Source organism: Carex rostrata, chromosome 18 (assembly GCF_964058835.1).
Source record: "Carex rostrata chromosome 18, lpCarRost1.2, whole genome shotgun sequence".
Lineage (NCBI taxonomy): Eukaryota > Viridiplantae > Streptophyta > Magnoliopsida > Poales > Cyperaceae > Carex > Carex rostrata.
The window spans coordinates 7,502,053-7,513,949 of record NC_135935.1 but is presented as its reverse complement, the minus strand read 5'-3'; the positions used below and the strand labels follow the sequence as shown (position 1 = coordinate 7,513,949).

The window sequence follows — 11,897 nt, the reverse complement described above, 5'->3', positions numbered from 1 at the left end:
GACGGGCTTGACAACCCCGTCCCTTTTTTTTTTTTCTTTTTTTTCGATTAATTTAGTTGGTTAGTTAGTGTTAATTGTTTTTAACCGGACGGGTTCAGTTGGTCCGTCCGCAGGGACGGGTTATCTAGTCCCGTTCTTCTTAGTTTTAAAAAAAAAAATCCAAACGGTATTGAATCTCGATATTTTAATAATTTATTTTCTATTAATAAAAAATTCGGGATAAAATCAGGCTCCTATACCCAGAGAAGTACAGTCCATGTGTGTAACTTTATGGGCGATTATTGAAGATAATTTGTGATTCATGAGATTTTTGTTTAGATTATTGTAAATTATTGTGAATCTTGACAAGTGGGCCCAAGTTAATAGATGGCTAAGTTGGCGGAAAAACTAAAAAAAAAATATATAATTTCATGTGGGACCCTCAAAAACTTCAAAATTGTGTATTTCTTCCCTAAACTTCGTAATATCATATTTACCCTTCTAAATTTCAAAACTCACATATTTACCCATTTTACCCTCTATTAAAATATAAAAAAATGTAGCATATTTAATAAAAATGTCAACCTTCTAATTAGTCAGTTTTCAAGAGCAAATGGTCAACTTTTCACTTCTAATGTTTATATAGTGACATGTAGATATATGTTTGCGCATGCGTCTGAAGTGGAGAAATGAACCATTTGTCTTCAGAAACCGACCAATTAGAAGACTAACATTTTTCTTAAACATGCTAAATTTTTTATTTTTTAATAAAGACAATAAATTTAAAATGAATTTTGATAGAAAAGACAATAAAATGAATAAATTTGTGAGTTTTTGAAATTTAGAAGGATAAATATGATATTATAAACATAAGATGGGGACATACATAATTTTGAAAATTTTGACGGTATACATGAAATTCCCAAATAAAAGTGGCCAATCACGGGCCTGCTTAGACCAGAAATTTCAACGATCCTGCTTCCCGGTCAAGAGAGGCGGATACTAATCAAAGCAAGGTTTTAAATAGCGATCATGGTGTCATAGCGGAAAAGCTAAAAAAAAACTATTGTGAACACTATAGCTATAGCGAAAGCTATCATACAAAACATATTTTAATAAAAAAATATATATTTTATATTTCTACTAATTATAAACATTATCTAAAGTCTCATAGAGCAATATGTAACACAAAATTGATTAAGGAATTATAATATTTTTATTGAACTAGCACAAAGTCTAAATTGCTATTCTAAATATTTTTAATAATATCATAAACTATCTATCTTTTTTTCATTCAAAATAACTTAAACATTATGGCATAAATTATATATTTTTTCTATTAAAAAAACATAGGCATCATAAAATAAACTATCTATTTTTTTCATATTTAAAAGCAAATTCAATTTGGACCTTGAAAAAATTGATCTTTAAAATTAATTTTCAGTTTGAGCCATTATATAAAAGCCTATGTAGCATAGCGTGCGCTATAGAGCGTAGCTTGTAGTGCTGAAATAATGCACTTTTATGTTTTATCCTATAGCGTAGCGTTCAAGGTCTGAAAACGCTATAACACCGCTATTTAGAACAATGAATCAAAGTAATCAGGCAATTTAAAACGACAATCACGAACATTGGTAAAATTCGAAATCAACGAGAAAATATCAACAGAAAAATTGTGATATCTGGTTGAATTTTTTTATTTATTCAAATTTTAATCTCAAATCATTTTTTTTAGAAGATATGACAGTCAAATTTTGAATTATAATAAGATGTATGAAATTGGCAATCCTTGCTCAGATTAAAATTTCTGACATGCATTAGGAAAAAAAGGAAGAAAAGATAGAGAACCTTTTTGTGGAGTTTAAAAGGCAATTTAAGTAATTAACTAAGTGTTGATGAAAGTAAAGGTGTTTATTCTCTAATTTGTGGATGTATCTCTTCAAATCAACAACCTATATCAGTATGCAGCTTGCAGTAGGGCTGCAAAGGAATCGAACCGATTCGAACTTATCTCAGTTTGAGTTTGAGTTTGAATAAGATTCGAACCGAATTGGTTTGATTTGTTTTAGAACGAACAAATTTTAATCGAATTATAAACTACAAATTTTTTTGACAGCTCTAGTTATACCGGTAGTTTATACATTAGTTTTCTTCATGCGGGACAAAATTCACACTGTTTCCTTTTATCTTTCAAGAATTCACACTGATGGATTATGGGCCAGCTCAAGATTCCCTTACATTTTACGTTGCTAGATTGATTAAAATCACAGCATGGACCTAGTCAGATGAAACTTATTCTATTGTTCATTTGTTACGCTGCTGAAACTTTTTTCTATCATAAGTTATCACTATATTAACAATTTTGAGCTTTGATATAAGTTCGGTTCCTGCATTATTAAAGATTGATGGTTGAATCCATTAGTTGTATTATTTGATATAAGTTCGGTTCTTGCATTATTAAAAATTGATGGTTGAATCCATTAGTTGCAAACAACCCAGCTCTATGTGGTCCTCTGTAATTTACACAATCAGATGGCAAGGAAATTACCGTCAGGGGCCTCTTTTATGGTCAAAAAAAGGTTCTTTTTTTTGGACTCAACTCATCTCAATTAAAACAATTTTTTCATGCGCAACCTCCTGGGAAGTGGGAAATGGAGAATCGATCTCCTTTTGGTATGATAATTGGGGCCCGGAAACACTTCTGGAAACGGGTACTAGACAACGGAATCATGCATGGTCCCTGGAACAAGCTATCCGTTCAGGCATAACCCTACCGCTGCTACTCCCATCCCTGAACAACCAGTCTGACAACCTGGTTTGGATATGGCAACCAAATGGTCTCTACAGTGCAGCTTCTGCCTATCGGGTCCTTAGTGGTTCCGGTCAGACAAGATTTGAGTTTAGATCGCTGTGGCAATTTAGCATCCCTCCATCGGTTAGGATCTTTGTTTACCTCCTGCTTAAGAACAAACTCCTAACTAAAGAGGTCATGTTGCACAGGCATTTCAACTGTCAGGATGCCTTCTGCTCACTATGTCCTTCCAGCCATCTAGAGTCTTTGCAACACCTGCTTTTCCGGTGTTCCTATGCAATGACCATCTGGGACAAGGTTGAAGGACGGGTGGGTTTCAGAATTCTCAATTCCGGCGACACAGTCTGTGATACTTGGAGACGATCCTGGGATCTACACAAAACCAGGCCAAGCCTACATTCACGTTGGAAGCTGTTGTTTCCTGCAACATGTTGGGCAATATGGCGTCAAAGGAATACTGTTATCTTTGAAGGCAAGCACACTCCTCCAGATGTGGTTGCGCAGTGGGTAATCAGAGAAGCAACGCTGTGGGAAAAAATTGAAAGAAGACAGACTCCTTGAAATTTACGTTTGCTCTTTTGTTTTTGTAAATTACTTTCAAGACAAGGATAGTGTATGTAGAGAGTAATAGATAGACAGGGCTGTATGGAGGTGCATGCATTGCATGGCACTGTGCCGCACAGTACTGGGCTAAGGCCCACAAAATTATTCCTTGTATGATTGCGGTTTTTATTATAAAATCAACCGACAGCCTCTGTCAGGTTTTTCTCAAAAAAAAAAAAAAAGAATCCATTAGTTGCATTATTTGATATTCGAACCTAAATAGTTCGCAAATTAATTTTGAATGAATTATATCTAGTTTGAGTTGATTTGAATAAGATTTGAATAAGATTTGAACCAAACTGATTTGATTTATTTTAAAACGAACTAATTTCAAATTAAATTAATTACAAACTTTTTTTGAATCGAACTCAAATAGAATAACGAACTACGAACTTTTTACGCAGCCCAGCATCATTTATTTCTTTTTGTGGATATCCCCTGTAAATTTCTCTACTTGCTTTATTGTTGGACTATATATAAGCTGGTTAGAATTGAAAAGCCGACCTATTGGACCATATATTCATAAAAGCCTAGACTTGAGCGTAGTCTACCTTCCACAAAAACAAAGCCCGTTATAATTCCAAGAAGAAGCTATGTAGAAATAAAATGAAGACTGTAACATTTAGGTTCTGTTACAGCATTTTGCAAAACCGTACGAGATCATGTAAAATTATTTTTTTCGTTGTGCTTAGTGTTTTGCTAAAACCCGCCTGGGTTCAACCCGCCCCGCCAAATCCGTACCTGTTACCCGAGGTATCCTTATCTGTGTCCGGGTAAACGGAGGCAATCATACCAGCACTAAAGCATCGGATCCCATCGGAACTCCGCAGTTAAGCGTGCTTGCGCAGAAGTAGTACTAGAATGGACTTCCTCCTGGGAAGTCCCTGTGTTGCATTCCTTTTTATTTTTTTTTTTCGTTGTCGCACGTCGCATCTGCAAATGGCATAATTATGTATTCATATGCGCACGAGGCGGTTGTCTCGGAGTTTTTCAAATTATAAAATTTTAATTTTTAAATTAAATTTAATTATATTGATTAAATCAAATCAATTTCTAAGTTAAAAGACAAGGGAAAAAAGAGGTCGTTATTTGCGTTTAAGTAGAGGTTTGAGTCATTCTATAATGGATACCATCATACTAGCACTAAAGCACCGGATCACATCGGAACTCCGCAGTTAGGCGTGCTTGGGCAAGAGTAGTACTAGGATGTGTGACCTCTTGGGAAGTACTTGTGTTGCATTCCTTTCTATTTATTTTTTTTGTTGCCACACGTCGCATTCGCAAATGACGTAATTATGTATGCATGCACGCCCAAGACGGTTGTCTCGGAGTTTTTCAAATTATGAAATTTTATTTGTAAATGTCATATTATCTTGCCATATAGAGACACAAATAGAGTGTTCCAAATATCTTCAATTGGAGTCTTGTATGAGGGTGGCAAATACCCTATCATCTTGCCATATAGACACTACTATAGTGCTCCAAACACCTTCAATTGAAGTGTTGTATTAAGGTTGCAAATGCCCTATTATTTTGTCATATAAAAATACTACTAGAGTGCTCTAAACACCTTCAATTGGAGTGTTGTACTATGGTTGCAAATGTCATATTATCTTGCTATATAAAGACACTATCATAGTGCTCCAAGCACCTTCAATTGGAATGTTATATTAGAGTTATAAATGCCCTATTATCTTGCCATATAAAGACACTAATGCTTCAAACACCTTCAATTAAACTTTTGTATTAGGGTAGTAAATGCGATATTATCTTGCCACATAGAGACACTACTAGAGTGCTCCAAACACCATTAATTGGAGTGTTGTATTAGAGTTGTAAATGTCATATTATCTTGCCATATAGAGACACTACTAGAGTACTCCAAACACCTTCAATTGGAGTGTTGTATTACAGTAGTAAATGCCTAGTTATCTTGCCAAATAAAGACACTACTAGAGTGCTTCAAACACCTTCAATTAGAGTGTTGTATTAGGGTTGTAAATACCCGATTATCTTGTCATATAAAGACACTACTAGAGTGCTTCAAATACCATTATCTTGCCAAATCGAGACACTACTAGAGTGCTCCAAACACCATTATCTAGCCAAATAGAGACACTACTAGAGTGCTTCCAGACACCATTATCTTGCCATATAGATACACTACTAGAGTGCTTCAAACACCTTCAATTGGAGTGTTGTATTAAGGTTGTAAATGCCCTATTATCTTGCCATATAGAGACACTACTAGAGTGCTCCAAACACCATCAATTAGAGTGTTGTATTAGGGTTATAAATGCCCTATTAACTTGGCATATAGAGACACTACTAGAGTTCTCCAAACACCATTAATTGGAGTGTTGTATTAGGGTTATAAATATCCTATTATCTTGCTATATAGAGACACTACTAGAGTGCTCGAAACACCCTCAATTAGAGTGTTGTATTAGAGATGTTAATGCCCTACTATCTTGCCACATAGAGACACTGCTAGAGTTCTTTAAACACAATTAATTGGAGTGTTTTATTAGGGTTGTAAACGTCATATTATCTTGCCATATGGAGACACTACTAGAGTGCTCCTACCACCTTCAATTAGAGTTTTGTATTAGGGTGGTAAATGCCTAGTTATCTTGCAAAATAAAGACACTACTAGAGTGCTCCAAACACCATTCAATTAGAGTGTTGTATTAGGGTTGTAAATGCCCTATTATCTTTCCATATAAAGACACTATTAGGGTCCTCCAAACATCATCAATTGGAGTATTGTATGAGGGTTGTAAATGTCCTATTATCTTGCCATATAGAGGCACACTAGAGTGCTCCATACACCTTCAATTGGACCATTGTATTTGGGCTGTTAATTCCCTATTATCTTGCAATCTGGAGACACTACAAGGGTGCTCTAAAACCCTTCAATTGGAATGTTGTATTAGAGTTGTAAATTTCCTATTATCTTGCTATATAAAGACACTACTATAGTGATCCAAACACCTTCAATTGGTGTGTTGTCCTAAGGTTGTAAATGCCCTATGATCTTGCCATATAGGGACAGTACTAGTGTGCTCCAAAGATCTTCAATTGGTGTGTTGTATTAGGGTTGTAAATACCCTATTATCTTGCCAAATAGAGACACTACTAGAGTGCTCCAAACACCTTCAATTGGAGTGTTGTATTAGAGTTGTAAATGCTTTATTATCTTCCAATAATAGAGACACAATTAGAGTGCTCCAAACACCTTCCGTTGGAATATTGTATTTGGGTTTTAAATGCCCTATTATCTTGCCATATAGAGACGCCACTAGAGTGATCCAAACATCTTCAATTGGAGTGTTGTATTAGGGTTATAAATGTCCTATTATCTTAGCATATAGAGAGACACTACTAGAGTGCTCCCAACACCTTCAATTGGAGTGTTGTATGAGGGTCATAAATGCCTTGTTATCTTGCCTTATAGAGACACTACTAGAGTGCTCCAAACGCCTTCAATTGGATTGTTGTATTAGAGTCGTAAATGCCCTATTATATTTCCATATAGAGACACTACTAGAATACTCCAAACACAATTAATTGGAGTGTTGTATGAGGGTTGTAAAGGTCCTATTATCTTACCATATAGATACACTACTAGAGTGCTCCAGACACATTCAATTGGAGTGTTGTATTAGGGTTATAAATACCAAGTTATCTTGCCATTTTTTAGACACTAATAAAGTGCTTCAAACACCTTCAATTAGAGTATTGTATTAGGGTTGTAAATGACCTATTATTTTGTCATATGGAGACACTACTAGAGTGCTGCAAACACCAATAATTGGAGAGTTGTATTTGGGTTTTAAATGCCATATTATATTGCCATATAGAGCCACTACTAGAGTGCTCCAAACACCTTCAATTGGAGTGTTGTATGAGGGTTGTAAATGCCCTATAATCTTGCCATATAAAAATACTATTCGAGTGCTCCAAACACCTTTAATAGGAGTGTTGTATTAGGGTTGTAAAGGCCCTAATATCATGCCATATAGAGACACTACTAGAGTGCTCCAAACACCATTAATTGAAATGTTGTATTACGGAAATAAATGCCCTATTATATTGCAATATATAAACACTACTAGAGTGCCCCAAACACCATCAATTGGATTGTGGAATTTGGGTGGTAAATGCCCTGTTATCTTGCCAAATAGAGACACTACTAGAGTACCCCAAACACCATCAATTGGAGTGTTGTGTGAGACTTGTAAGTGCCCAACTATCTTGCAATCTGGAGACACTACTAGAGTGCTCCAAACACCTTCAATTAGAGTGTTGTATTAGGGTTGTAAATGTCCTATGATCTTGCCTTATAGAGACACTACTAGCGGGCTACAAACACCTTCAATTGGAGTGTTGTATTAGGGTTGCAAATGCCCTATTATCTTGCCATATAGAGACACTACTAGAGAGCTCCAAACACTTTCAATTGGAGTGTTCTATTAGGGTTGTAAAAGCCCTATTATCTTGCCATATAAAGCCTCTACTAGAGTGCACCAAACGCCTTTAATTGGAATGTCGTATGAGCGTCATAAATGCCCTATTATCTTCCAATATAGAGACACTCTAAGAATGCTCCAAACACCTTCAAATGGAGTGTTGTATTAGGGTTGTAAATGCCATATTATCTTGCCATATAGAGACACTACTACAGTGCTCCAAATACCTTCAATTGGAGTGTTGTGTGAGTGTTGTAAATGCCTAATTATCTTGCCATATAGAGGCACTACTAGAGTGCTCTATACACCTTCAGTTTGACCATTGTATTAGGGTTGTTAATGCCCTATTATCTTATAATCTGGAGACACTACAAGAGTGCGCCAAACACCTTGAATTGGAGTGTTGTATTAGAGTTGTAAATTTCCTATTATATTGCCATATAGGGACACTACAAGAGTGCTCCAAACACCTTCAATTGGAGTGTTGTATTAAGGTTGTAAATGCCCTATTATCTTGCCATAACACTACTAGAGTGCTCCAAACACCATCAATTGGAGTCTGTTATTAGAGTTGTAATGGTCCTATTTTATTGCCATATAAAGACACTACTAGAGCGCTCCAAACACTTTCAAATTGAGTGTTGTATTCGGGTTGTAAATGCCCTATTATCTTGCCATATAGAGACACTACTAGAGTGTTCCAAACACCTACAATTGGAGTGTTGTATTAGGGTTGTAAAGGCCCTAATATCATGCCATATAGAGACACTACTAGAGTGCTCCAAACACAATTAATTTAAATGTTGTATTAGGGAAATAAATGCCCTATTATATTGCTATATAAAAACACTAAACACCATCAATTGGAATGTGGTATTTGGGTGGTAAATGCCCTGTTATCTTGCCAAATAGAGACACTACTAGAGTGCCCCAAACACCATCAATAGGAGTATTGTGTGAGGCTTATAAATGCCCAACGATTTTGCAATCTGGAGACACTACTAGAGTGCTCCAAACACCTTCAATTAGAGTGTTGTATTAGGGTTGTAAATGCCCTATTATCTAGTCATCTGGAGACACTACAAGAGTGCTCCAAACACATTCAATTGGAGTGTTATATAAGGGTTGTAAATGCCCTATGATCTTGCCTTATAGAGACACTACTAGCTGGCTACAAACACCTTCAATTGGAGTGTTGTATTAGGGTTGGAAATGCCATATTATCTTGCCATATAGAGACACTACTAGAGTGCTCCAAACATCTTCAATTGGAGTGTTCTATTAGGGTTGTAAATGCCCTATTATCTTGCCATATAGAGCCTCTACTAAAGTGCACCAAACGCCTTTAATTGGAGTGTTGTATGAACGTCGTAAATGCCCTGTTATCATGCCATATAGAGACACTACTAGAGTGCACACCATCAATTGGAGTGTTGTATGGGTGTGGTAAATGCCCAATTATCTTGCCATATAGAGACACTACTAGAGTGGTCCGTACACCTTCATTTGGACCATTGTATTAGGGTTGTTAATGCTCTATGATCTTGTAATCTGGAGACACTACAAGAGTGCACCAAACACCTCCAATTGGAGTGTTGTATTAGAGTTGTAAATTCCCTATTATATTGCCATAAAGGGACACTACAAGAGTGCTCCAAACACCTTCAATTGGAGTGTTGTATTAAGGTTGTAAATGCCCTATTATCTTGAAATATAGAGACACTACTAGAGTGCTCCAAACACCATCAATTGGAGTGTGTTATTAGAGTTGTAATGGTCCTATTTTATTGCCATATAAAGACACTACTAGAGCGCTCCAAACACCTTCAATTGGAGTGTTGTATTTGGGTTGTAAATGTGTCATTATCTTGCAATCTGGAGACACTACTAGAGTGTTCCAAACACCTTCAATTGGAGTGTTGTATTAGGGTTGTAAATGCCATATTATCTTGCCATATAGAGCCTCTACTAGAGTGCACCAAAATGCCCTGCTATCTTACCATATAGGGACACTACAAGAGTGCTCCAAACACTTTCAAATGGAGTGTTGTATTCGGGTTGTAAATGCCCTATTATCTTGCCATATAGAGACACTACTAGAGTGCTCCAAACACCTTCAATTGGAGTGTTGTATGAGTGTTGTAAATGCCTAATTATCTTGGCATATAGAGGCACTACTAGAGTGCTCCATACACCTTCAGTTGGACCATTGTATTAGGGTTGTTAATGCCCTATTATCTTGACATATGGAGACACTACAAGAGTGCGTCAAACATCTTAAATTGGAGCGTTGTATTAGAGTTGCAAATTTCCTATTATCTTGCCATGTAGAGAGACTACTAGAATGCACCAAACACAATTAATTGGAGATTTGTTTTAGGGTTGTAATGGTCATATTATCTTGCCATATAAAGACACTACTTGAGTGCTTGAAACGCCTTCAATTGAAGTGTAGTCCTAAGGTTGTAAATGCCCTATGATCCTGCCATATAGAGACACTACTAGAGTGTTCCAAACACCTTCAATTGGAGCGTTGTATTAGGGTTGTAAATGCCCTATTATGTTGCCATACAAAAACACAACTAGAGTGCTCCAAACACCTTCAATTGGAGTGTTGTATTAGAGTTGTAAATGCCGTATTATCTTGCCATATAGAAACACTACTAGAGCGCTCCAAACACAATTAATTGGAGCGTTGTATGAGGGTTGTAAATGCCCTATTACCTTGCCTTATAAAAAGATACTACTAGAGTGCTCCAAACACCTTCAATTGAAGTGTTGTCCTAAGGTTGTAAATGTCATTTGATCTTGCCATATAGAGACACTACTATCGCGCTCCAAACACATTCGATTGGAGTGTTGTATTAGGGTTGTATTTGCCCTATTGTATTGCCATATAGACACTACTAGAGTACTCCATACACCTTCAATTAGACCATTGAATTAGGGTTGTTTATGCCCTATTATCTTGCAATCTGGAGGTACTACAAGAGTTCTCCAAACACCTTCAATTGGAGTTCTAAATTCCCCATATAGAGACACTACTAGAGTGCACCAAACACAATTAATTTGAGTTTTGTTTTAGGGTTGTAAAGAGCCAATTATCTTGCCATATAGAGCCACTACAAGAGTGCTCCTAACATATTCAATTGGAGTGTTGTATTAGGGTTATAAATGCCTTATAATCTTGGCATATAGACACTACTAGTGTGCTCCAAACACCTTCAATTGGAGTGTTGTATTAGCGTTGCAAGTGCCCTATTATCTTGCCATATAGAGACATTACAAGAGTGCTCCAAATACCTGCAATTGGAGTGTTGTATTAGGGTTGTAAGTGCCCTATTATCTTGCCATATAGAGACACTACAAGAGTGCTCCAAACACCTTCAATTGGAGTGTTATATGAGGGTCGTAAATGCCCTATAATCTTGCCATATAGAGACAGTACTAGAGTGCTCCAAACTCCTTCAATTGCAGTGTTGTATTTGGGTTATAAATGCCCTATTACCTTGGCATATAGGGACACTAGTTGAGAGCTACAAACACCTTCCATTGGAGTGTTGTATTTTGGTTATAAATACCCTATTAACTTGGCATATAGAGATACCACTAGAGTGCTCCAAAGAGCCTCAATTGGAGTGTTGTTTGAGAGTCGTAAATGCCCTATTATCTTGCTATATAGAGACACTACAAGAGAGCTCCGAACACCTTCAATTGGAGTGTTGTATTTAGGTTATAAATGCCCTATTACCTTGGCATATAACACTACTAGAGAGCTCCAAACACTCTCAATTAGAGTGTTGTATGAGGGTTGTAAATGCCCTATTATCTTGCCATATAGAGACACTACTAGAGTGCCCCAAACACCTTCAATTGGAGTGTTTTAGTACAGCGGTAAATTCCCTATTACCTTGGCATATAGAGACACTTCTAGAGAGCTCCAAACACCTTCAATTGGAGTCTTGTATTTGGGTTATAAATGCCCTATTACCTTGGCATATAGAGACACTACTAAAGAGCTCAAAACACCT

The 11,897-nt window shown here is 36.5% G+C and overlaps 2 pseudogenes; both read left to right on the top strand.

Moving 5' to 3' along the window:
* The first annotated feature begins 4,173 nt into the window (after positions 1 to 4,173).
* On the top strand, positions 4,174 to 4,292 carry LOC144570770 (5S ribosomal RNA; annotated as a pseudogene).
* Positions 4,293 to 4,518: 226 nt separating this feature from the next.
* On the top strand, positions 4,519 to 4,637 carry LOC144570769 (5S ribosomal RNA; annotated as a pseudogene).
* The last annotated feature ends 7,260 nt before the right edge of the window (positions 4,638 to 11,897 follow it).